The sequence below is a fragment of the Anas platyrhynchos genome, chromosome 13 (genome assembly GCF_047663525.1).
Source record: "Anas platyrhynchos isolate ZD024472 breed Pekin duck chromosome 13, IASCAAS_PekinDuck_T2T, whole genome shotgun sequence".
NCBI lineage: Eukaryota > Metazoa > Chordata > Aves > Anseriformes > Anatidae > Anas > Anas platyrhynchos.
The window spans coordinates 76,874-103,607 of NC_092599.1; the positions used below are offsets into that span (position 1 = coordinate 76,874).

A 26,734-nucleotide genomic window follows, 5' to 3' on the forward strand; every position below is an offset into this window, starting at 1 on the left:
CACCCGGCATGCTCTGGGCACCAAACATGGCCTCCCAGAAGCCCGGTGCCAGAAAACTACGCCTACCAGCATTCCCCAGGCAGATGGCTTGACCAACCACAGGCCGAGTGTTCGAGAAATACATTTACCAGCACTCACTGGAACCCAAGCACTTACTGCCCTTTCAAAATAGACTCAAGCCCTAACACTAAAAAACTTCGAAACCCCTACAGGCCTAATCCAAACTGTTTACCACACTAAACCCCTGAAGTCCTATGCCTAAAAGCCCTTAGGACACTTAGGACGCTCAAAACCCAAACCCAAAACAATAGGATTCTCAAAGCCCTAAACAACAAGATTAGGACGCTTAAAGCCGTAACCCCAAAATTAAGATGCTCAAAACACAAAGCCAACCCAAAACACTAGGATGCTCAAAACCCTTACTCAAAACATCAGGATGCGCAAAACTCTAACCCAAAAATTCAGATGCTTAACACCCAAAGCCCTAACACAAAACATTAGGACGCTCAACACCGTAACCCAAAAAATTAGGACGCTCGAAACTCTAACCCTGGAGAACCGAACCTGAAAAAAAAAAAAAAAAAAAAAGGATCTTAACACACTAACCCTAAATAACTGACCAAAAATAAAACCCTAGGACCCTAACCCTAAAAAACATAGCAACACTCCATCCCAAAAAAAACTCTAAAACCCTAACATGCTAACCCTGAAACCCTTAAAACCCTGTTAAAACTCCAACCCAGTTATACACCAGTTACCTCCCTTAAAGGATATAGAGGAGCTCTCTCAGATACGGCAGTCCTACTTCTCATGAATGCATCCTTTAGGTGAGGAGGGGGAGAAGTAAAGCAAAGAACAACTCACGGGTTGAGATCAGGATAATTTAATTAAATGGAAATAATTATAATACTTAAATAAAGACTACCATGAACTAAACAATTTAACTAAGGGGAAATAAAAAGGGAAAGGGGAAAAGGGAGGGGAAAAGGGAAAATAAAAAGAAGGGACGAAAACAAACAAACAAAATAAATGAAAGCTATATGGAAGTGCAGAGGAAAGAAATTGCTCTCTACTTGCCACAAATGAGCGATGATTGACCACGTCCTTGATGCAAGGCCTCAACGCACGCAGCCGGTGTTCGAGAGGAGGACCGACGTCTTCTCAACGAGAGCCCACCCCTCCCCTCTTCTTCCTGTTTCCACCTTTTATTGCTGAGTGTGACATCCCATGGTATGGAATATCCCTTGGATTGGTTTAGGTCAGCTGCCCTAGTGATGTTTCTCTCCTCGCTTTTTGCCCATCCCCTAGGAGGGCCCAATGCTGTGCCACTGCTGCTCAGCAGTAGACACAACACTGGTGTGATAACACTGCTGTTCCAGCTACAACTGCAGAGTACGGCACTGTATGGGCTGCTGCTGGGAAAGTTAACATTCCAGCCAGACCCAGTACACCACCAGAGGTGGATTGTTACGATATGGAGACGGTAGGTTATCCAACGGCTCCCGTTTATTATCTTTTTATTTTTCCTGTTCTTCTTCTTCTTCAAAATTTCTTACCTGCTTTTAGTGTAAATATTAAGGCCGTAAAAGGACATGAAGTCCTCCTGATCCGTAATCCTGCATCATCACTTTCTTCCCGGCAGAAAGGTTCCTTCGAATTAACATGTGTATTTAAGGCCCGACAAATACAGTCTTCAAAGAATCCAAAAACGGGCCCAAAGACATGCGGTCTTAAAAGCTCCTTTGGCCATTCTATCACACAAGACTGGACCCTTTTTTATTTACTTTTTACGTTTCTGGGGCCTCTCTCGTTCCAGTTTCTAATCGTTATTCCTAATGGACTTTCTGCTGGTATGTCTGGTAATTTGCTTCCTTTCTTCTGGTCCCTGGTCTTCGGTTTTGTCTCACCCATCTAGGAATGTTACTCTGGCAATTCCCACAGCCCTTGGTTACCTTAATAAGAGTGTCTTAAAGAGGATTTAAGATCTATCACCCACCCACAAAGCCTATAGGAATCCCTTCGGTCCTTCACCGGCCAAGTCCCCCGCGGGAGATTGGAACCGTGGTAAAGAAGACCTCCACAATCGCTTCGGAACTAAATTCCGTCTCAGTCACACTCTTACACACACAGGCAACCAAAACCCATCCAACAGAACAGTATACGCTTTAAACACTTACGACTCCATTGTCTTCATTCAGATCTTCACACGCAGAATTACGGGCAAAATATAGTGCTGCAGCCAGCAAGGGAGCTGAAAAAAAAATCAAAACCTTAGCTTACCTTTATTCAGGTTCGAGATGCCATTAGTCCCGACCAGACTTGAACAGCAGCCACCAAATGCTGGGGCGCCTCTCCTAGATCAAATAAGAATTCAGGAACCAAAGCCCTCCCGGACAAGCCCCCTGGTGTCATACATGACTGGGTCCCAAACTGGATTGCAATTAAATTTTACAATTTTTTAAATAAATAGAGGTAAACGAGAAGTTGCTCGCAAACAGATATACTGTGCCAGATGCCCTTCAGCAAGTGCCCAGAGGCAGACCGGATGTCTTCACCAACACAGTCCAGACAATGTATTAGCACACCCATGCACTGCCACGTTAATCACTAACTGCCAGGCAGGACAGCTCCAGACCAAACACATACACGCACAGGCACGCCACAAACGCTACAAACAAAACACACAACACAAGGCACAAGAAAAAGTGACCCCCAAAAAGAAAGCCCTACAGCAACAGCAAGTCAGATACAGGTGCTCTGCACCAGACCCCAGGAGAGACTCAAATGTCACGACACGCGACTGGAAGCAACTGCCAGAACTGGGATGATGGAGGCCTAAAAAGCCTGCCTTCAAGACAAGAGACCAGAAGGATGGGGACTGAAAACCCCCTAAGACGACACTTAGGAAATCAATTCCCAAGCAAGAGCTCCTGATGCGGCCCAGATGACTTCTGCAAGAGTGAGGATGGAAACAGATGCGATCTCAAACCAAATATAATGCACAAGACCTGAAACAGATCTGCACTTTCAAGCACTTCTTGTCTTGCAGTCGCTGCTTGACCAGAGTCATGATGACCAAACAAGCATTGAGGCCCTTCAGCACAGCTACCAAGTCGCCTGTCTAGTCAGTCCAATCTAAAAAGCCAGGAGGATATCAAGACCCGAGAAGCACAGAACAGACACTGCAGAAGCAACACTACAAGACAGACGAACAGAAGGAAACTGTCCTGCCTGGCGCACGCACGCTACAAAATAATCCCGCTGCTTCTATTAGCCTGGTGACCCAGCCACAAGCAGCCTGAACATGACGACCCAGCCTGAAACACCCTCACAGTGGCACCAAGTCTATTCAGCCAGCTGGCTCCATGCTGCTCTGGCTCCCAGCTCCCATTAGTCACTCCAAATATGCAAATACCAGGTGCCCCCCAACTTAGCTCTCAGGTTGCTGGATGGTAAAGTCCCTCCGCCTCAAGAAATACACAGGCACTGATTGTCATCTTAGTCAATTGCCAGGCTCATCATCAGCTGCAAAAACAGAGAAACAGCATTCACTAGGACACTGGCCCCTTTGCTCACCTTCTCCACAATGCTGACTACTGCTGATGCAACATACGATTGTGCTCACCTGTTCCTCTCTGAGACCAAGCTCCAATAGTGCAGCCAGTATCATCCACACCACCTGGGAAAACAAAGGGATTAAATGTTCGTTGCATTCACAACAAGTCAACCAATGGTGTTTTATTTTGTTGTTCATTTGTGTGTGTGTGTTTGGTATTTTTTTTGTTTGCCTGTTTGTTTTTTTTTTGGGGGGGATCTGCTTTAGCTCAACAGAATGCAGAGTGCAGACGAGACCTGAGGTGTTCCTAAAAGCAACAATCCCCATGCTTTTGCTGAAGCTTTGAATATTAAAAGGACAATACAACCCAGCAAGTAACTGAAACTTTCTTAATTGGTATTAGCTCAAATTTTATTATTATTTTTAAACTTAGAAAGAAAAATCCAGGATCAGAACAGATTATACACCAACAAAATCAATTCCATTCCATCCCCAGAAAAAAATCACATACTCTCATCCCCTCCTGTACCTCAGCCGCTTGCCTGCCCCACATAGCAGATGCTTCCATCTGTTCTCATTAGCCACTTACAGCACTTCTAAAAGGCAAACTGGAATTTTACTCTATTGAACGAAGGAAAATAACTGCAGTAACAACCGCACCCCAAAAATAACAGCTACCTCAGCTTATCACGCATCAGAGTCACTGCAGAGGCAGCTCGGGTCGAGACGTCCTGCACTGCGCACTGCACGCTGCATTTCAACATGAATAAAGGAAAGACACAGGCAGAAGATAAACATTCAGCTGCCAGCGGTAGCACCCATCCCTCAACAACATAAGCGACCCCAGCTTTACTTTTATCCTTTCAAAACAGCACTCCACTTGCCTCTATACTTGCAAATTAGGTCCAAGCTTGAAAGGAGCGGCCACCATCATCCACAACACCTGGGAACACAAAAGGACAAAACGACCACTGTGCTTGCAAGCAACCACCTGCCACACTGCTCCTCTATCCCAAACGGCCTCACCTCCGACCCTCACAGAGAAACACCTGAGCGTCTTCGCTTCGGATAAGGCACGACCAGGCTGGCAACACTCACCTTCCCTCAGAGCTCCATCACAGGAGGATATCCCTTCCCTGTCCACGACTGCACAAAGCACCTGCAGAGACAAGGGAAAAGCACACTCTGAGGCACCTCACAGCCACAGCGTACCTGCTGCAAGACCTCTCTCTTCCCAGCTCCGGTACTTCTGCTGCTCACCAGCTCTAACTCAGATTCTTCACTCACAGCGCCACAGCAAACTCTGCCCAGGCCACACAACACACACTACACAGGCTACATTGCCTAAGACACACAAGCTGGAACGTTCCCACCCAACAATCAGTCGCATCACACAGGAAGGCTGCCGTACTCTCCGAGAAACCAAACCTACCAGTCCTGAGGAGCTCCCCACCTCCTCCTGCCAACCACACTCAGCACACACACTATTTACTGCTCAGAAAAACAGAAACTTAAAACATACACACAAAAAAAACAACTGAGCTCCACAAATGCCAAAAAGACATGCACACACAGCAGCCTCGGCAGGGATAATCAAACTTACCCTTTGCAGATGAAAGAGGTAACTCTGATACATCGCTGCTCAGTCTCTTGGCAATGCTGCATCTACCCTGCCAAGAAACATGTAGCATGAAATGAAGCTGGTTTTAGTCCTCTGGAAAATTACAGAAGTACGTCTATGCATCTAGAGAATAAATTTAGCTCAAAAACAGAAGAGCATGCCACCATCCCAAAAAACAGTGAGCCAGCAGCCTCTACTAAATATCTCTCTATTAAGTGAATTCCAAGCACTTAAAAATTCTAGAAATCTATAGACTCCAGCCTGCCTAGAGAACCCTGCAACTGACTAAAGGAAAAACAAAGCACTTACCCCAAGGAGCAGCCCAGGCAGAAGGAGCTCTCTGATGGCATGCCTGGGGCTGATATACCATTTGGCCCCGCCCAGCACCCAAACCCAATCACCTGGAAAAGGGGAGGGGCAAAGCACAAGGAAGTAGAAAGAAAGCAGGAGCAGCAGCAGTTGGTTTTCGTTTTCTTTATTATTATTTTTTTAAATCTGCTTTACTTGAACAATATGCAGAGAGCAGACAAGAGACCTGGGGTGTTTCTAGAAGCAACAATCCCCATGCTTTTGCTGCAGTTTTTAACATTGAAAGGACGACACGACCAGGCCAGTAACTGGAACTTTCTCAAATGGAATTAGCTCAAACAGGTTCATCATCACTTGCAAAAACAGAGAACCAGCATTCACTAGCACGCCAGCCCTGATACCCACCTCTTGGACAACGCTCACTACTACTGATGCAACATACAGTTGTGCAATACCTCTCTGTTCAAAACTCCTTTACCTCAGCTGCTCAGTAGCTCCACAGGACAAATGGGCCCGGGCGGCGCCGCGCCGAAATGGGCCCGGGCGGCGCCGCGCCGAAATGGGCCCGGGCGGACTTATTCTGCAGAGAAGAAGAAGGTGAGCCTGCTCACTCTCTAGGCACTACTGCACTCATGCGGTCAAGAGACATTACCCCACTGTTTCCCAAAAACAACTACCTGGAAACCCGTAATAAACATACTTCTAGTATGTCAATTCAAGGACAAAGTCTAGAAGGCTGCAAGGTCTAAAGACTCGACAGACAGAAAACACACAGGCAAAAGCTCCAGAAATATAACAAACTGTCCCTAAACTTCAAACAGACTACCCTTTACATGCCCACTGCTGCCATTTTCAGATACACGCTCACACAGGGAGCTTCGATGATACATTTCTCCTAAACCCTGCTGCATCACTTTAACAGCAAGGTTGTAACTTTGATAATATTTGACATGCAGGCAAAGACTCACAGAAAGCCCCGTAATTCTGCAAAAATCAGAAGGGACCCAGAACCACAAAGCAAACACACAAAGTAACATCACCATACTATCCGTAAAACTGCCATAATAACTACTCACCTGAGGAAGAGCTGCGTGCAATACAGGCACCTACTACTACTACTAGATTGCTTTACAATGACAGATCCTACCAGTTGCCACCTCAAAAAGATATGCGTACCGGTTTCTACTTCAAAACGCATCAGTCCATAGGCTCTGACCCACCTAAAGAACCCTCCAAACAACTGAAGGAAAAACAAAGCACTTACCCCAAAGAGCAGCCCAGGCAGAAGGAGCTCTCTCATGGCATACGTGCAACTCAGCTACCATTACCTCCCACATGGAACCTGAAGCTAATCACCTGGGAAAGTGCAGGAGGAAAGCACAAAAAAAAGCAGGAAGAGGAGGAGCAGCAGCTGTGGTTTCTTTATTCATTTATATGGCTTAGCTCAACAGCATGCAGAGTGCAGAAAGGAGAACTGGGGCGTTTCTAGAAACAAAAATCCCCACGCTTTTGCTGCAGCTTTGGATATTAAAAGGACAAAATGACCAAGCAAGTAGCTGATTTTTTTTTCCCCATCTGGAATTATCTCAAGCTTTTATTTACATAGAAAGAAAAGTCTAGGAGCAGAACTGATTACATGCCAAAAAAAACAATTCAATTCCATTCCACTTGCAGGAAAAATCACTTACTTCAGTAAGCTATCTGCGAACCAAAAGGCTATGCTGATGGGTTAAAACACACTACAGAACGCTGGGTCCAGGCCCTCCGCTGCACTGAATTAAAACCCATCCCTACACTCACCAAGGCGCAACCCCAACACAAACACAGAAACATCATTACAGCTTCAACACAGTTTTGGGAACTGCTGGAAAGCATGCTTCATACTCAGCGAGGCGTGCTCACGCTACACAGGACAGGGCTTCGGGCACCTCTTACCTACCGAAGACGACCACCATCAGCACCTGCTTTGTTCCGATTCTAAAGACTAACATCACAGCCCACGTTGCCTGGGACACCTGATAAACAGAAGAGAAAGCAGCCATACCCTTTTCAAGCCATCCCTGCACGTGTCGCTCCTTGATCATCTGCAACCTCTTCTCAAATCCTCAGCCACTTCTGTGGAGAGCCTGTCATGGCACCTGCAAAGCAAGACGGATACCCTTCGCACTCACCTCGTGCTACTTGGCTGTTCTGCTCCAATCCAGCCCGCCCTTCTCGTGCTGCTCTTCAGAGTGCAGCTTGGCCCCACTGAGCCTGTGCGAGACACCTGCAAAAGAGAAAGAAAAGCATAGGCTGAAGCAGCATCCAAAGCCACAGCACAGCTGGGACAGTTACTCTCAGCTGCTGCCTTACCTCGGCCCCCTCACCTGCCCTCGAGGAAGATGATTCCATCTGCTCTCTTAGGCCAGCTACAACACACCTCCGAAATATAAACAGGATTTTTACTGTACTTTGTGTAGTTAAGTAACTGCAGTGACAACTGCACCCCTAAAGTAACTGCTACATCTTTTCATCGCTCAACTTGCCAAAAGCAGCTCTGGTCATCAAGTCCCGTGTTGTACACTGTGTTTCAGCTTTAACAACTGAAAACAGACACAAGATAATCATTCAGCTGCCAGCATTAGCACCCATCCCTCCACAACAAAAGGGACCCCTTTTACAATATTATCATTTCGAAAAAGTAGCCCCCTTGCCTCAGCACCTCAGAAGTAGATCAAGCCAGTCACCGAGTTGCCTACCGAGTGCTGAACAGTTCCAGAAGGAGCTCTTTCCTGTGACAGGTTCCTCCTAGGGTTTACACTCTACTGGGGACAGGAAAGAAATAAAAATAAACATTTCAAAACCCCGTATCTGTAAGCTATCAAGATTCGACAGACCTCCTCAAGCACACCGTTCAAGCGCTATGCGAGCAGCTGCTCACAAGCAGCTCAACTCTCCCACCCCCCCATCTGCCAAACATCAGAGATGACCGTGCCAGCTGCCCTTCAGTACGTGCCCAGAGGCAGACTGGATGTCTTCGCCAACACAGTCCCATCAATGTATTAGTACACCCATGCACTGCCACATTAATCACTAACTGCCAGGCAGGACAGCTCCAGACCAAACACGTACACGCACAGGCACGCCACAAACACTACAAACAAAACACACAACACTAGGCGCAAGAAAAAGTGACCCCCAAAAAGAAAGCCCTATGGCAACAGCAAGTCAGAACAGGTGCTCTGCACCAGACCCTACGAGAGACTCAAATGTCACGACACGCGACTGGAAGCAACTGCCAGAACTGGGATGATGGAGGCCTAAAAAGCCTGCCTTCAAGACAAGAGACCAGAAGGATGGGGACTGAAAACCCCCTAAGAAGACGCTTAGGAATTCAATTCCCAAGCAAGAGCTCCTGATGCAGCCCAGATGACTTCCGCAAGAATGAGGATGGGAACAGATGTGATCTCAAACCGAGTATGATGCACAAGACCTGAAACAGATCTGCACTTTCAAGCACTTCTTGTCTTGCAGTCGCTGCTTGATCAGAGCCACGATGACAAAACAAGCATTGAGGCCCTTCAGCACAGCTACCAAGTCGCCTGTCTGGTCAGTCCAGTGTAAAAAGTTAGGAGGATATCAAGACCCGAGAAGCACAGAACAGACACTGCAGAAGCAACACTACAAGACAGACGAACAGAAGGAAACTGTCCTGCCTGGTGCACGCACTCACGCTACAAAATAATCCTGCCTCTTCTATTAGCCTGGTGACCCAGCCACAAGCAGCGTGAACGTGACACAGCCTGAACCACCCTCACAGTGGCACCAAGTCTATTCAGCCAGCTGGCTCCATGCTGCTCTGGCTCCCAGCTCCCATTAGCCACCCCAGATATGCAAATACCAGGTGCCCCCCAACTTAGCTCTCAGGTTGCTGGATGGTAAAGTCCCTCCGCCTCAAGAAATGCACAGGCACTGATTGTCATCTTAGTCAATTGAAGGCTCATCATCAGCTGCAAAAACAGAGAAACAGCATTCACTAGGACGCCAGCCCCATTGCTCACCTTCTCCACAATGCTGACTACTGCTGATGCAACATACGATTGTGCTCACGTGTTCCTCTCCGAGTCCAAGCTCCAACAGTGCAGCCAGTATCATCCACACCACCTGGGAAAACAAAGGGATTAAATGATCGTTGCGTTCACAAGAAAAAAACACTATTGGGTTATTTGTTGTTGTTGTTTGTGTGTGTGTGTTTCTTGTTTTTTTGTTGTTGTTTTTTTTGAAATCTGCTTTTGCTCAACAGCATGCAGACAAGAGAACTGGTGTGTTTCTAGAAGCAACAATCCCCATGCTTTTGCTGCAGCTTTGAATATTAAAAGGCCAATACGGCCCAGCAAGTAACTGGAAATTGCTTAACTAGAAATAGCTCAAACATTATTTTTTTTTTTATGTAGAAAGAAAAATCTAGGTGCAGAACAGATTATATGCCAAAACAATCAAACACCAAACAATCTTCCTTTCAGATAACGGATGACCAGGCTGACAACACAAACCTTTCCTCAGAGCTTCGTGACATGAGGATTTCCCTTCCCTCTCCACAACTGCACAAAGCACCTGCAAAGACAGGAGAAAAGCACACTCTGAAGCACCTCACAGCCAGTGTACCTGCTGCAAGACCTCTCTCTTCCCAGCTCTGTTACTTCAGCTGCTCACCAGATCTAACTCAGATTCTTCGCTCACAGCACCACTCCAAACTCTGCCCGGGCCACACAACACACACTACACAAGCTACATTGCTTAAGACACACAAGCTGGAACATTCCCGCCCAACAAAGAGTCACATTGCACAGGAAGGCTGCCGCATATTCCTAGAAACCAAACCTACCAGTCCTGAGCAGCTCCCCACCTCCTCCTGCCAACCACACTCAGCACACACACTATTTGCCCATCAAAAAAAAAACAAAAACTTAGAACATACACACACACACAAAAAAAAAAAAAAAACAACTCAAATCCACAAATGCCAAAAAGACATGCACACACAGCAGCCACGGTAGGGGTAATCACAGACTTACTCTGCAGATAAAAAAGGTGACTCTGATACAACTCTGCTCAGTCTCTTGATAATGCTGCATCTATGCTGTCAAGCCACAGGTAGCATGCAGTCAAGCTGGTTTTAGTCCTTTAGAGAATTACACAAGTGTGTTTATACATCTAGAGATTAAAATATAGCTCAAAAACAGAAGAGTATCCCACCATCCCAAAAACAACAGTGAGCCTGCAGCCCCTACTAAATATCCCTCTACTAAGTGAATTCCAAGCACTTAAAATCCAGAAATCCATAGGCTCCAGCCTGCCTAGAGAACCCTGCAACTGACTGAAGGAAAACCAAAGCACTTACCCCAAAGAGCAGCCCAGGCAGAAGGAGCTCTCTGATGGCATGCCTGGGGCTCATATAGCATTTAGCCCCGTCCAGCACCCAAACTCAATCACCTGGGAAAGGGGAGGGGCAAAGCACAAGAAAGTAGGATGAGAGCAAAAGAAGCAGCTGTGGTTTTTTTTCCTTTGTTTTTTAAAATCTGTTTTATCTCAAAAAAATTCAGAGAGACCTGTGGTGTTTCTAGAAGCAAATATCCCCTTTTGCTTTTGCTGCAGCTTTTAATGTTGAACTGATAATGTCACCAAGCAAGTAACTGAAACTACTTCAGCTGGAATTAGTTTAAACACGCTCACCGTCATCTGCAAACACTGAGAACCAGCATTCACTAGCCCTAACCCTAACCCCTGACCCTAACCCCAACCCTCAACCTTAACTCTAACCCTAGCCCCAGCCCTAGTCCCTAACCCCAACCCTAGTTCCCGAGAACTTCATTTCCCGGTATGCTCCGGGCACCCAACATGGCCTCCCGGAAGTCCAGAGTCCCAGAACTACATTTCCCGGCATGCAAAGGGCACCAAACATGGCCTCCCGGAAGTTCGGAGTCCCAGAACTACATTTCCCCCTATGCTCCGGGCACCAAACATGGCCTCCCGGAAGTTCGGAGTCCCAGAACTACATTTCCCGGTATGCTCCGGGCACCCAACATGGCCTCCCGGAAGTTCGGAGTCCCAGAACTACATTTCCCGGTATGCTCTGGGCACCCAACATGGCCTCCCGGAAGTTCGGAGTCCCAGAACTACATTTCCCGGTATGCTCTGGGCACCCAACATGGCCTCCCGGAAGTTCGGAGTCCCAGAACTACATTTCCCGGCATGCTCTGGGCACCCAACATGGCCTCCCGGAAGTTCGGAGTCCCAGAACTACATTTCCCGGCATGCTCTGGGCACCCAACATGGCCTCCCGGAAGTTCGGAGTCCGAGAACTGCATTTCCCGGCATGCTCTGGGCACCCAACATGGCCTCCCGGAAGTTCGGAGTCCCAGAACTACATTTCCCGGCATGCTCTGGGCACCCAACATGGCCTCCCGGAAGTCCGGAGTCCCAGAACTACATTTCCCGGCATGCTCTGGGCACGCAACGCGGCCTACCGCAAGCCTTGTGCCGGAAAACTACACCTACCAGCATTCCCTGCACAGCCGGCACGGCCAATCAGAGGCCGAGTTGTCGAGAACTCCATTTAACAGCACTCCCTGGAACCCTAGCCCTTACCGCCCTTACACAAAAAAGCCGCAAGCCCTAACCCTAAAAATCCTCGAAACCCCTACAGACCTAACCCAAACTATCTACCACGCTAAACCCCTGAAGTCCTATGCCTAAAAGCCCTAACCCAAACACTTAAGACGCTCAAATCCCACACCCACAAAATTAAGATGCTCAAATCCCAAACCCAAAAAAATAGGACGCTCAAATCCCAAACCCCCTTCCGAAAAAGAAAATAAGAAAAATAAATCAAACAAAACAAAAACAACAAAAGGGGTAGACCTGGTGGCATCTGCCCTATAACCCTGCAAAAATCATGAGGGACATAGAACAACAAAGCAAACACACAAAATAACATTGACAGCCTATCCATAAAAGTGCTATAACAATCACCTCCAAAGAGCTTCATGCAATAAATGCACGTACTACTAGATTGGTTTCCTCTAAAATATCGTACAAGACTCTGACCCACGAAAAGAACCCTGCATGTAGCTAACAGAAGAATAAACAAAGCACCGACCCCAAAGAGCAGCCCACGCAGAAGGAGCTCTCTGATAGAACGCCTAGGGCTCGTATAACATTTGGCCCCGCCCAAACCCAATCACCTGGGAAAGAGGAGGGGGCAAAAAACAAGAAAGAGAGCAGGAGCAGCAGCTGTGTTCTTTTATTTATTTTTTTATTTATTTGTCACCTATCCCTAGTTTACAGCATGCGGAGTGCAGACAAAAGAACTGCGGTGTTTCTAGAAGCAAAATTTACTGTATTTTTGCCTCAGCTTTGAACATAGAAAGGACAATACAACCAAGAAAGTAAATGAAATATTTTCAACGGGAATTAGCACGAACCTTTCATTTACATATGAAGAAAAATCTAGGAGCGTAGGAAATTACACATCAAAAAAAAAAAAAGACGTAATAAGCAACGCGCGTGCACGGCCCCCGGCCGCCTGCAGTACTCGTTTTCCACAGCAGGTGGCGGCAGAGGGGCGCCCTCGGGCGTCACCGGGCATGAGCTCCCCCCGGCCGCCTGCAGTACCCGTTTTCCACCAGCAGGGGGCGGCAGAGGGCGCCCGCGGGCGTCACCGCGCATGCGCGCCCCCCGGCCGCCTGCAGTACCCCTTTTCCACCAGCAGGGGGCGCCCTATCCCTAACCCTAACCTAACCCGAACCCCAACCCTAATGGCGTCCCCCCGACAACCGCACCCCGCACATATGGTTCCCCCCTCATTTTGGTTCCCCCCCCGGTGCGCCCCGCAAATGCGTGCCCCCGGAAACAGCACCCCGCACATATGGTTCCCCCCTCATTTTGGTTCCCCCCCCGGTGCGACCCGCAAATGTGTCCCCCCGGAACACGCACCCCGCACAATTGGTTCCCCCCTCATTTTGGTTCCCCCGGTGCACCCCGCAAATGCGTCCCCCCGGAAACAGCACCCCGCTCATTTGGTTCCCCCCTCATTTTGGTTCCCCCCCCAGTGCGCCCCACAAATGCGTCCCCCCGGAAACAGCACCCCGCTCATTTGGTTCCCCCCTCATTTTGGTTCCCCCCCCAGTGCGCCCCACAAATGCGTCCCCCCGGAAACAGCACCCCGCTCATTTGGTTCCCCCCTCATTTTGGTTCCCCCCCCCCGGTGCGAACCGCAAATGTGTCACCCCGGAACCCGAACCCCGCACATATGGTTCCCCCCTCATTTTGGTTCCCCCCGGTGCACCCCGCAAATGCGTCCCCCCGGAAACAGCACCCCGCTCATTTGATTCCCCCTCATTTTGGTTCCCCCCCCCGCTGCGACCCGCAAATGTGTCCCCCCGGAACCCGAACCCCGCACACTTGATTCCCCCCTCATTTTGGTTCCCCCCCCCGGTGCGCCCCACAAATGCGTCCCCCTGGAAACAGCACCCCGCTCATTTGGTTCCCCCCTCACTTTGGTTCCCCCCCCCCGGTGCGCCCCGCAAATTTGTCCCCCCCGCAACCGCACCCAGCACACTTGCTTCCCCCCTCATTTTGGTTCCCCCCCGGTGCGCCCCGCAAATGCGTGCCCCCGGAAACAGCACCCCGCACATATGGTTCCCCCCTCATTTTGGTCCCCCCCGGTGCGCCCCACAAATGCGTGCCCCCGGAAACAGCACCCCGCTCATTTGGTTCCCCCCTCATTTTGGTTCCCCCCCCGGTGCGCCCCGCAAATGCGTGCCCCCGGAAACAGCACCCCGCTCATTTGTTTCCCCCCTCATTTTGGTTCCCCCCCCGGTGCGCCCCGCAAGTGCGTCCCCCCGGAAACAGCACCCCGCACACTTGGTTCCCCCCTCATTTTGGTCCCCCCCGGTGCGCCCTGCAAATGTGTCCCCCCGGAACCCGAACCCCGCACACTTGGTTCCCCCCCCCTTGGGGTCTCCCCAAGCCCCATGGACCCCCCCCCCTTGGTCCCCCCCCCAGTCCTACCCGTGCCCGCAGCAGCCGCTCGCGCTCCGCCAGCGCCTCCTGCACCCGACGCTGCATCTCAGCCAGGTGGAGGCAGGCGCTGGGGGGGGGAATAAATTGGGGGGGGGTCAATTTGGGGGGGTCTGGGGGCGCATTTAGGGGGCGGAGGGGACTGGTTCTCACCTGTAGAACTCGGCGTCGAGCCCCCCTGGGGGCAGCTGCAGGGCCAGGATGCCTGGGGGGGTGCGGGGGGGGACATGTCAGCACCCCCCAGACCGAAACCCCAAAACCGCTGCCGTTGACCCCAAGGTGGCTGCTTGTGACGCCGGTAGGGCCACCGGGCGCCCCGCGGGCCACTGGGAGCGGAAGACGGGCATGAAGCTGCCGGTGGACGGCGGCCACGCTAAAATGCTAGGTCAGCCGCGCGTTGGGGCTCTGGGGGGGGGGGGCACCCCATAGGGTCACAACCCCCCCAAAACCCCCCGGCCCCATAGAGACCCCCCCCAGCCCCACAGATCCCACCCCAAACCCTGTAGGTGCTCCCCCAAACCCTACAGGCACCTTCTCCAGATGTTCCCCACAACCTCCCAGCCCCACAAGTACCCCCCCCTTGGCCCCATACAGCCCCCCCCCAGCCCCATATGGCCCCCCCACCTTGCAGGCCGCCCGCCCGTGGTCGTAGTACACCTCCTCTATGGCCTGGAAGTAGATGACGCCCTTCAGCTTTGTCTCCTCCTTGTCTGGGGGGGGGCAGAGATAGGGGGGTCACCCCATGGAACCACCTAACCCCCGACCACCCAACCCTGACCCCCCAAACCCCCAACCCTAACGGATCTAACCCTAACCCCCCAACCCCCGACCCCCCAACCCTAACCCCCTAACCCTAACAACAGATATAACCCCCACCTTAACCCCCGACCCCCTTACCCCCCAACCCCCACCCGGCACGCTCTGGGCACCAAACATGGCCTCCCAGAAGCCCGGTGCCAGAAAACTACGCCTACCAGCATTCCCCAGGCAGATGGCTTGACCAACCACAGGCCGAGTGTTCGAGAAATACATTTACCAGCACTCACTGGAACCCAAGCACTTACTGCCCTTTCAAAATAGACTCAAGCCCTAACACTAAAAAACTTCGAAACCCCTACAGGCCTAATCCAAACTGTTTACCACACTAAACCCCTGAAGTCCTATGCCTAAAAGCCCTTAGGACACTTAGGACGCTCAAAACCCAAACCCAAAACAATAGGATTCTCAAAGCCCTAAACAACAAGATTAGGACGCTTAAAGCCGTAACCCCAAAATTAAGATGCTCAAAACACAAAGCCAACCCAAAACACTAGGATGCTCAAAACCCTTACTCAAAACATCAGGATGCGCAAAACTCTAACCCAAAAATTCAGATGCTTAACACCCAAAGCCCTAACACAAAACATTAGGACGCTCAACACCGTAACCCAAAAAATTAGGACGCTCGAAACTCTAACCCTGGAGAACCGAACCTGAAAAAAAAAAAAAAAAAAAAAAAAAGGATCTTAACACACTAACCCTAAATAACTGACCAAAAATAAAACCCTAGGACCCTAACCCTAAAAAACATAGCAACACTCCATCCCAAAAAAAACTCTAAAACCCTAACACGCTAACCCTGAAACCCTTAAAACCCTGTTAAAACTCCAACCCAGTTATACACCAGTTACCTCCCTTAAAGGATATAGAGGAGCTCTCTCAGATACGGCAGTCCTACTTCTCATGAATGCATCCTTTAGGTGAGGAGGGGGAGAAGTAAAGCAAAGAACAACTCACGGGTTGAGATCAGGATAGTTTAATTAAATGGAAATAATTATAATAATTAAATAAAGACTACCATGAACTAAACAATTTAACTAAGGGGAAATAAAAAGGGAAAGGGGAAAAGGGAGGGGAAAAGGGAAAATAAAAAGAAGGGACGAAAACAAACAAACAAAATAAATGAAAGCTATATGGAAGTGCAGAGGAAAGAAATTGCTCTCTACTTGCCACAAATGAGCGATGATTGACCACGTCCTTGATGCAAGGCCTCAACGCACGCAGCCGGTGTTCGAGAGGAGGACCGACGTCTTCTCAACGAGAGCCCACCCCTCCCCTCTTCTTCCTGTTTCCACCTTTTATTGCTGAGTGTGACATCCCATGGTATGGAATATCCCTTGGATTGGTTTAGGTCAGCTGCCCTAGTGATGTTTCTCTCCTCGCTTTTTGCCCATCCCCTAGGAGGGCCCAATGCTGTGCCACTGCTGCTCAGCAGTAGACACAACACTGGTGTGATAACACTGCTGTTCCAGCTACAACTGCAGAGTACGGCACTGTATGGGCTGCTGCTGGGAAAGTTAACATTCCAGCCAGACCCAGTACACCACCAGAGGTGGATTGTTACGATATGGAGACGGTAGGTTATCCAACGGCTCCCGTTTATTATCTTTTTATTTTTCCTGTTCTTCTTCTTCTTCAAAATTTCTTACCTGCTTTTAGTGTAAATATTAAGGCCGTAAAAGGACATGAAGTCCTCCTGATCCGTAATCCTGCATCATCACTTTCTTCCCGGCAGAAAGGTTCCTTCGAATTAACATGTGTATTTAAGGCCCGACAAATACAGTCTTCAAAGAATCCAAAAACGGGCCCAAAGACATGCGGTCTTAAAAGCTCCTTTGGCCATTCTATCACACAAGACTGGACCCTTTTTTATTTACTTTTTACGTTTCTGGGGCCTCTCTCGTTCCAGTTTCTAATCGTTATTCCTAATGGACTTTCTGCTGGTATGTCTGGTAATTTGCTTCCTTTCTTCTGGTCCCTGGTCTTCGGTTTTGTCTCACCCATCTAGGAATGTTACTCTGGCAATTCCCACAGCCCTTGGTTACCTTAATAAGAGTGTCTTAAAGAGGATTTAAGATCTATCACCCACCCACAAAGCCTATAGGAATCCCTTCGGTCCTTCACCGGCCAAGTCCCCCGCGGGAGATTGGAACCGTGGTAAAGAAGACCTCCACAATCGCTTCGGAACTAAATTCCGTCTCAGTCACACTCTTACACACACAGGCAACCAAAACCCATCCAACAGAACAGTATACGCTTTAAACACTTACGACTCCATTGTCTTCATTCAGATCTTCACACGCAGAATTACGGGCAAAATATAGTGCTGCAGCCAGCAAGGGAGCTGAAAAAAAAATCAAAACCTTAGCTTACCTTTATTCAGGTTCGAGATGCCATTAGTCCCGACCAGACTTGAACAGCAGCCACCAAATGCTGGGGCGCCTCTCCTAGATCAAATAAGAATTCAGGAACCAAAGCCCTCCCGGACAAGCCCCCTGGTGTCATACATGACTGGGTCCCAAACTGGATTGCAATTAAATTTTACAATTTTTTAAATAAATAGAGGTAAACGAGAAGTTGCTCGCAAACAGATATACTGTGCCAGATGCCCTTCAGCAAGTGCCCAGAGGCAGACCGGATGTCTTCACCAACACAGTCCAGACAATGTATTAGTACACCCATGCACTGCCACGTTAATCACTAACTGCCAGGCAGGACAGCTCCAGACCAAACACATACACGCACAGGCACGCCACAAACGCTACAAACAAAACACACAACACAAGGCACAAGAAAAAGTGACCCCCAAAAAGAAAGCCCTACAGCAACAGCAAGTCAGATACAGGTGCTCTGCACCAGACCCCAGGAGAGACTCAAATGTCACGACACGCGACTGGAAGCAACTGCCAGAACTGGGATGATGGAGGCCTAAAAAGCCTGCCTTCAAGACAAGAGACCAGAAGGATGGGGACTGAAAACCCCCTAAGACGACACTTAGGAAATCAATTCCCAAGCAAGAGCTCCTGATGCGGCCCAGATGACTTCTGCAAGAGTGAGGATGGAAACAGATGCGATCTCAAACCAAATATAATGCACAAGACCTGAAACAGATCTGCACTTTCAAGCACTTCTTGTCTTGCAGTCGCTGCTTGACCAGAGTCATGATGACCAAACAAGCATTGAGGCCCTTCAGCACAGCTACCAAGTCGCCTGTCTAGTCAGTCCAATCTAAAAAGCCAGGAGGATATCAAGACCCGAGAAGCACAGAACAGACACTGCAGAAGCAACACTACAAGACAGACGAACAGAAGGAAACTGTCCTGCCTGGCGCACGCACGCTACAAAATAATCCCGCTGCTTCTATTAGCCTGGTGACCCAGCCACAAGCAGCCTGAACGTGACGACCCAGCCTGAAACACCCTCACAGTGGCACCAAGTCTATTCAGCCAGCTGGCTCCATGCTGCTCTGGCTCCCAGCTCCCATTAGTCACTCCAAATATGCAAATACCAGGTGCCCCCCAACTTAGCTCTCAGGTTGCTGGATGGTAAAGTCCCTCCGCCTCAAGAAATACACAGGCACTGATTGTCATCTTAGTCAATTGCCAGGCTCATCATCAGCTGCAAAAACAGAGAAACAGCATTCACTAGGACACTGGCCCCTTTGCTCACCTTCTCCACAATGCTGACTACTGCTGATGCAACATACGATTGTGCTCACCTGTTCCTCTCTGAGACCAAGCTCCAATAGTGCAGCCAGTATCATCCACACCACCTGGGAAAACAAAGGGATTAAATGTTCGTTGCATTCACAACAAGTCAACCAATGGTGTTTTATTTTGTTGTTCATTTGTGTGTGTGTGTTTGGTATTTTTTTTGTTTGCCTGTTTGTTTTTTTTTTGGGGGGGATCTGCTTTAGCTCAACAGAATGCAGAGTGCAGACGAGACCTGAGGTGTTCCTAAAAGCAACAATCCCCATGCTTTTGCTGAAGCTTTGAATATTAAAAGGACAATACAACCCAGCAAGTAACTGAAACTTTCTTAATTGGTATTAGCTCAAATTTTATTATTATTTTTAAACTTAGAAAGAAAAATCCAGGATCAGAACAGATTATACACCAACAAAATCAATTCCATTCCATCCCCAGAAAAAAATCACATACTTTCATCCCCTCCTGTACCTCAGCCGCTTGCCTGCCCCACATAGCAGATGCTTCCATCTGTTCTCATTAGCCACTTACAGCACTTCTAAAAGGCAAACTGGAATTTTACTCTATTGAACGAAGGAAAATAACTGCAGTAACAACCGCACCCCAAAAATAACAGCTACCTCAGCTTATCACGCATCAGAGTCACTGCAGAGGCAGCTCGGGTCGAGACGTCCTGCACTGCGCACTGCACGCTGCATTTCAACATGAACAAAGGAAAGACACAGGCAGAAGATAAACATTCAGCTGCCAGCGGTAGCACCCATCCCTCAACAACATAAGCGACCCCAGCTTTACTTTTATCCTTTCAAAACAGCACTCCACTTGCCTCTATACTTGCAAATTAGGTCCAAGCTTGAAAGGAGCGGCCACCATCATCCACAACACCTGGGAACACAAAAGGACAAAACGACCACTGTGCTTGCAAGCAACCACCTGCCACACTGCTCCTCTATCCCAAACGGCCTCACCTCCGACCCTCACAGAGAAACACCTGAGCGTCTTCGCTTCGGATAAGGCACGACCAGGCTGGCAACACTCACCTTCCCTCAGAGCTCCATCACAGGAGGATATCCCTTCCCTGTCCACGACTGCACAAAGCACCTGCAGAGACAAGGGAAAAGCACACTCTGAGGCACCTCACAGCCACAGCGTACCTGCTGCAAGACCTCTCTCTTCCCAGCTCCGGTACTTCTGCTGCTCACCAGCTCTAACTCAGATTCTTCACTCACAGCGCCACAGCAAACTCTGCCCAGGCCACACAACACACACTACACAGGCTACATTGCCTAAGACACACAAGCTGGAACGTTCCCACCCAACAATCAGTCGCATCACACAGGAAGGCTGCCGTACTCTCCGAGAAACCAAACCTACCAGTCCTGAGGAGCTCCCCACCTCCTCCTGCCAACCACACTCAGCACACACACTATTTACTGCTCAGAAAAACAGAAACTTAAAACATACACACAAAAAAAACAACTGAGCTCCACAAATGCCAAAAAGACATGCACACACAGCAGCCTCGGCAGGGATAATCAAACTTACCCTTTGCAGATGAAAGAGGTAACTCTGATACATCGCTGCTCAGTCTCTTGGCAATGCTGCATCTACCCTGCCAAGAAACATGTAGCATGAAATGAAGCTGGTTTTAGTCCTCTGGAAAATTACAGAAGTACGTCTATGCATCTAGAGAATAAATTTAGCTCAAAAACAGAAGAGCATGCCACCATCCCAAAAAACAGTGAGCCAGCAGCCTCTACTAAATATCTCTCTATTAAGTGAATTCCAAGCACTTAAAAATTCTAGAAATCTATAGACTCCAGCCTGCCTAGAGAACCCTGCAACTGACTAAAGGAAAAACAAAGCACTTACCCCAAGGAGCAGCCCAGGCAGAAGGAGCTCTCTGATGGCATGCCTGGGGCTGATATACCATTTGGCCCCGCCCAGCACCCAAACCCAATCACCTGGAAAAGGGGAGGGGCAAAGCACAAGGAAGTAGAAAGAAAGCAGGAGCAGCAGCAGTTGGTTTTCGTTTTCTTTATTATTATTTTTTTAAATCTGCTTTACTTGAACAATATGCAGAGAGCAGACAAGAGACCTGGGGTGTTTCTAGAAGCAACAATCCCCATGCTTTTGCTGCAGTTTTTAACATTGAAAGGACGACACGACCAGGCCAGTAACTGGAACTTTCTCAAATGGAATTAGCTCAAACAGGTTCATCATCACTTGCAAAAACAGAGAACCAGCATTCACTAGCACGCCAGCCCTGATACCCACCTCTTGGACAACGCTCACTACTACTGATGCAACATACAGTTGTGCAATACCTCTCTGTTCAAAACTCCTTTACCTCAGCTGCTCAGTAGCTCCACAGGACAAATGGGCCCGGGCGGCGCCGCGCCGAAATGGGCCCGGGCGGCGCCGCGCCGAAATGGGCCCGGGCGGACTTATTCTGCAGAGAAGAAGAAGGTGAGCCTGCTCACTCTCTAGGCACTACTGCACTCATGCGGTCAAGAGACATTACCCCACTGTTTCCCAAAAACAACTACCTGGAAACCCGTAATAAACATACTTCTAGTATGTCAATTCAAGGACAAAGTCTAGAAGGCTGCAAGGTCTAAAGACTCGACAGACAGAAAACACACAGGCAAAAGCTCCAGAAATATAACAAACTGTCCCTAAACTTCAAACAGACTACCCTTTACATGCCCACTGCTGCCATTTTCAGATACACGCTCACACAGGGAGCTTCGATGATACATTTCTCCTAAACCCTGCTGCATCACTTTAACAGCAAGGTTGTAACTTTGATAATATTTGACATGCAGGCAAAGACTCACAGAAAGCCCCGTAATTCTGCAAAAATCAGAAGGGACCCAGAACCACAAAGCAAACACACAAAGTAACATCACCATACTATCCGTAAAACTGCCATAATAACTACTCACCTGAGGAAGAGCTGCGTGCAATACAGGCACCTACTACTACTACTAGATTGCTTTACAATGACAGATCCTACCAGTTGCCACCTCAAAAAGATATGCGTACCGGTTTCTACTTCAAAACGCATCAGTCCATAGGCTCTGACCCACCTAAAGAACCCTCCAAACAACTGAAGGAAAAACAAAGCACTTACCCCAAAGAGCAGCCCAGGCAGAAGGAGCTCTCTCATGGCATACGTGCAACTCAGCTACCATTACCTCCCACATGGAACCTGAAGCTAATCACCTGGGAAAGTGCAGGAGGAAAGCACAAAAAAAAGCAGGAAGAGGAGGAGCAGCAGCTGTGGTTTCTTTATTCATTTATATGGCTTAGCTCAACAGCATGCAGAGTGCAGAAAGGAGAACTGGGGCGTTTCTAGAAACAAAAATCCCCACGCTTTTGCTGCAGCTTTGGATATTAAAAGGACAAAATGACCAAGCAAGTAGCTGATTTTTTTTTCCCCATCTGGAATTATCTCAAGCTTTTATTTACATAGAAAGAAAAGTCTAGGAGCAGAACTGATTACATGCCAAAAAAAACAATTCAATTCCATTCCACTTGCAGGAAAAATCACTTACTTCAGTAAGCTATCTGCGAACCAAAAGGCTATGCTGATGGGTTAAAACACACTACAGAACGCTGGGTCCAGGCCCTCCGCTGCACTGAATTAAAACCCATCCCTACACTCACCAAGGCGCAACCCCAACACAAACACAGAAACATCATTACAGCTTCAACACAGTTTTGGGAACTGCTGGAAAGCATGCTTCATACTCAGCGAGGCGTGCTCACGCTACACAGGACAGGGCTTCGGGCACCTCTTACCTACCGAAGACGACCACCATCAGCACCTGCTTTGTTCCGATTCTAAAGACTAACATCACAGCCCACGTTGCCTGGGACACCTGATAAACAGAAGAGAAAGCAGCCATACCCTTTTCAAGCCATCCCTGCACGTGTCGCTCCTTGATCATCTGCAACCTCTTCTCAAATCCTCAGCCACTTCTGTGGAGAGCCTGTCATGGCACCTGCAAAGCAAGATGGATACCCTTCGCACTCACCTCGTGCTACTTGGCTGTTCTGCTCCAATCCAGCCCGCCCTTCTCGTGCTGCTCTTCAGAGTGCAGCTTGGCCCCACTGAGCCTGTGCGAGACACCTGCAAAAGAGAAAGAAAAGCATAGGCTGAAGCAGCATCCAAAGCCACAGCACAGCTGGGACAGTTACTCTCAGCTGCTGCCTTACCTCGGCCCCCTCACCTGCCCTCGAGGAAGATGATTCCATCTGCTCTCTTAGGCCAGCTACAACACACCTCCGAAATATAAACAGGATTTTTACTGTACTTTGTGTAGTTAAGTAACTGCAGTGACAACTGCACCCCTAAAGTAACTGCTACATCTTTTCATCGCTCAACTTGCCAAAAGCAGCTCTGGTCATCAAGTCCCGTGTTGTACACTGTGTTTCAGCTTTAACAACTGAAAACAGACACAAGATAATCATTCAGCTGCCAGCATTAGCACCCATCCCTCCACAACAAAAGGGACCCCTTTTACAATATTATCATTTCGAAAAAGTAGCCCCCTTGCCTCAGCACCTCAGAAGTAGATCAAGCCAGTCACCGAGTTGCCTACCGAGTGCTGAACAGTTCCAGAAGGAGCTCTTTCCTGTGACAGGTTCCTCCTAGGGTTTACACTCTACTGGGGACAGGAAAGAAATAAAAATAAACATTTCAAAACCCCGTATCTGTAAGCTATCAAGATTCGACAGACCTCCTCAAGCACACCGTTCAAGCGCTATGCGAGCAGCTGCTCACAAGCAGCTCAACTCTCCCACCCCCCCATCTGCCAAACATCAGAGATGACCGTGCCAGCTGCCCTTCAGTACGTGCCCAGAGGCAGACTGGATGTCTTCGCCAACACAGTCCCATCAATGTATTAGTACACCCATGCACTGCCACATTAATCACTAACTGCCAGGCAGGACAGCTCCAGACCAAACACGTACACGCACAGGCACGCCACAAACACTACAAACAAAACACACAACACTAGGCGCAAGAAAAAGTGACCCCCAAAAAGAAAGCCCTATGGCAACAGCAAGTCAGAACAGGTGCTCTGCACCAGACCCTACGAGAGACTCAAATGTCACGACACGCGACTGGAAGCAACTGCCAGAACTGGGATGATGGAGGCCTAAAAAGCCTGCCTTCAAGACAAGAGACCAGAAGGATGGGGACTGAAAACCCCCTAAGAAGACGCTTAGGAATTCAATTCCCAAGCAAGAGCTCCTGATGCAGCCCAGATGACTTCCGCAAGAATGAGGATGGGAACAGATGTGATCTCAAACCGAGTATGATGCACAAGACCTGAAACAGATCTGCACTTTCAAGCACTTCTTGTCTTGCAGTCGCTGCTTGATCAGAGCCACGATGACAAAACAAGCATTGAGGCCCTTCAGCACAGCTACCAAGTCGCCTGTCTGGTCAGTCCAGTGTAAAAAGTTAGGAGGATATCAAGACCCGAGAAGCACAGAACAGACACTGCAGAAGCAACACTACAAGACAGACGAACAGAAGGAAACTGTCCTGCCTGGTGCACGCACTCACGCTACAAAATAATCCTGCCTCTTCTATTAGCCTGGTGACCCAGCCACAAGCAGCCTGAACGTGACACAGCCTGAACCACCCTCACAGTGGCACCAAGTCTATTCAGCCAGCTGGCTCCATGCTGCTCTGGCTCCCAGCTCCCATTAGCCACCCCAGATATGCAAATACCAGGTGCCCCCCAACTTAGCTCTCAGGTTGCTGGATGGTAAAGTCCCTCCGCCTCAAGAAATGCACAGGCACTGATTGTCATCTTAGTCAATTGAAGGCTCATCATCAGCTGCAAAAACAGAGAAACAGCATTCACTAGGACGCCAGCCCCATTGCTCACCTTCTCCACAATGCTGACTACTGCTGATGCAACATACGATTGTGCTCACGTGTTCCTCTCCGAGTCCAAGCTCCAACAGTGCAGCCAGTATCATCCACACCACCTGGGAAAACAAAGGGATTAAATGATCGTTGCGTTCACAAGAAAAAAACACTATTGGGTTATTTGTTGTTGTTGTTTGTGTGTGTGTGTTTCTTGTTTTTTTGTTGTTGTTTTTTTTGAAATCTGCTTTTGCTCAACAGCATGCAGACAAGAGAACTGGTGTGTTTCTAGAAGCAACAATCCCCATGCTTTTGCTGCAGCTTTGAATATTAAAAGGCCAATACGGCCCAGCAAGTAACTGGAAATTGCTTAACTAGAAATAGCTCAAACATTATTTTTTTTTTTATGTAGAAAGAAAAATCTAGGTGCAGAACAGATTATATGCCAAAACAATCAAACACCAAACAATCTTCCTTTCAGATAACGGATGACCAGGCTGACAACACAAACCTTTCCTCAGAGCTTCGTGACATGAGGATTTCCCTTCCCTCTCCACAACTGCACAAAGCACCTGCAAAGACAGGAGAAAAGCACACTCTGAAGCACCTCACAGCCAGTGTACCTGCTGCAAGACCTCTCTCTTCCCAGCTCTGTTACTTCAGCTGCTCACCAGATCTAACTCAGATTCTTCGCTCACAGCACCACTCCAAACTCTGCCCGGGCCACACAACACACACTACACAAGCTACATTGCTTAAGACACACAAGCTGGAACATTCCCGCCCAACAAAGAGTCACATTGCACAGGAAGGCTGCCGCATATTCCTAGAAACCAAACCTACCAGTCCTGAGCAGCTCCCCACCTCCTCCTGCCAACCACACTCAGCACACACACTATTTGCCCATCAAAAAAAAAAACAAAAACTTAGAACATACACACACACACAAAAAAAAAAAAAAAACAACTCAAATCCACAAATGCCAAAAAGACATGCACACACAGCAGCCACGGTAGGGGTAATCACAGACTTACTCTGCAGATAAAAAAGGTGACTCTGATACAACTCTGCTCAGTCTCTTGATAATGCTGCATCTATGCTGTCAAGCCACAGGTAGCATGCAGTCAAGCTGGTTTTAGTCCTTTAGAGAATTACACAAGTGTGTTTATACATCTAGAGATTAAAATATAGCTCAAAAACAGAAGAGTATCCCACCATCCCAAAAAAAACAGTGAGCCTGCAGCCCCTACTAAATATCCCTCTACTAAGTGAATTCCAAGCACTTAAAATCCAGAAATCCATAGGCTCCAGCCTGCCTAGAGAACCCTGCAACTGACTGAAGGAAAACCAAAGCACTTACCCCAAAGAGCAGCCCAGGCAGAAGGAGCTCTCTGATGGCATGCCTGGGGCTCATATAGCATTTAGCCCCGTCCAGCACCCAAACTCAATCACCTGGGAAAGGGGAGGGGCAAAGCACAAGAAAGTAGGATGAGAGCAAAAGAAGCAGCTGTGGTTTTTTTTCCTTTGTTTTTTAAAATCTGTTTTATCTCAAAAAAATTCAGAGAGACCTGTGGTGTTTCTAGAAGCAAATATCCCCTTTTGCTTTTGCTGCAGCTTTTAATGTTGAACTGATAATGTCACCAAGCAAGTAACTGAAACTACTTCAGCTGGAATTAGTTTAAACACGCTCACCGTCATCTGCAAACACTGAGAACCAGCATTCACTAGCCCTAACCCTAACCCCTGACCCTAACCCCAACCCTCAACCT

General features: G+C 48.5%; 5 long non-coding RNA genes across 7 annotated transcripts; all 5 read right to left on the bottom strand.

The window, feature by feature from the left end:
- Positions 1-927: 927 nt before the first annotated feature.
- On the bottom strand, positions 928-11,260 carry LOC119718297 (uncharacterized). 2 transcript variants are annotated; one of them, XR_011812576.1, is made up of 6 exons: positions 10,867-11,260; positions 10,541-10,647; positions 10,019-10,079; positions 3,626-3,679; positions 2,178-3,525; positions 928-1,304 (listed from the first exon to the last, which is right to left on the bottom strand). It is a non-coding gene; the product is annotated as an uncharacterized lncRNA (long non-coding RNA). The 2 variants fall into 2 exon arrangements; XR_005269253.2 differs by lacking the exons at positions 928-1,304; positions 2,178-3,525; positions 3,626-3,679 and adding exons at positions 6,299-6,842; positions 7,531-9,475; positions 9,564-9,629.
- On the bottom strand, positions 4,441-5,887 carry LOC140003619 (uncharacterized). The gene is made up of 3 exons (XR_011812577.1): positions 5,160-5,887; positions 4,655-4,715; positions 4,441-4,499 (listed from the first exon to the last, which is right to left on the bottom strand). It is a non-coding gene; the product is annotated as an uncharacterized lncRNA (long non-coding RNA).
- A 3,262-nt stretch (positions 11,261-14,522) lies between the features above and the next one.
- LOC140003615 (uncharacterized) lies at positions 14,523-15,260 on the bottom strand. Its single transcript, XR_011812567.1, has 3 exons — positions 15,171-15,260; positions 14,700-14,751; positions 14,523-14,616 (listed from the first exon to the last, which is right to left on the bottom strand). It is a non-coding gene; the product is annotated as an uncharacterized lncRNA (long non-coding RNA).
- Positions 15,261-15,525: 265 nt separating this feature from the next.
- On the bottom strand, positions 15,526-26,719 carry LOC119718304 (uncharacterized). Of its 2 annotated transcripts, XR_011812571.1 has the most exons (6): positions 26,326-26,719; positions 26,000-26,106; positions 25,477-25,537; positions 19,084-19,137; positions 17,636-18,983; positions 15,526-16,762 (listed from the first exon to the last, which is right to left on the bottom strand). It is a non-coding gene; the product is annotated as an uncharacterized lncRNA (long non-coding RNA). The 2 variants fall into 2 exon arrangements; XR_005269262.2 differs by lacking the exons at positions 15,526-16,762; positions 17,636-18,983; positions 19,084-19,137 and adding exons at positions 22,616-24,933; positions 25,022-25,087.
- Positions 19,550-21,345, bottom strand: LOC119718306 (uncharacterized). Its single transcript, XR_005269264.2, has 3 exons — positions 20,618-21,345; positions 20,113-20,173; positions 19,550-19,957 (listed from the first exon to the last, which is right to left on the bottom strand). It is a non-coding gene; the product is annotated as an uncharacterized lncRNA (long non-coding RNA).
- Positions 26,720-26,734: the final 15 nt, after the last annotated feature.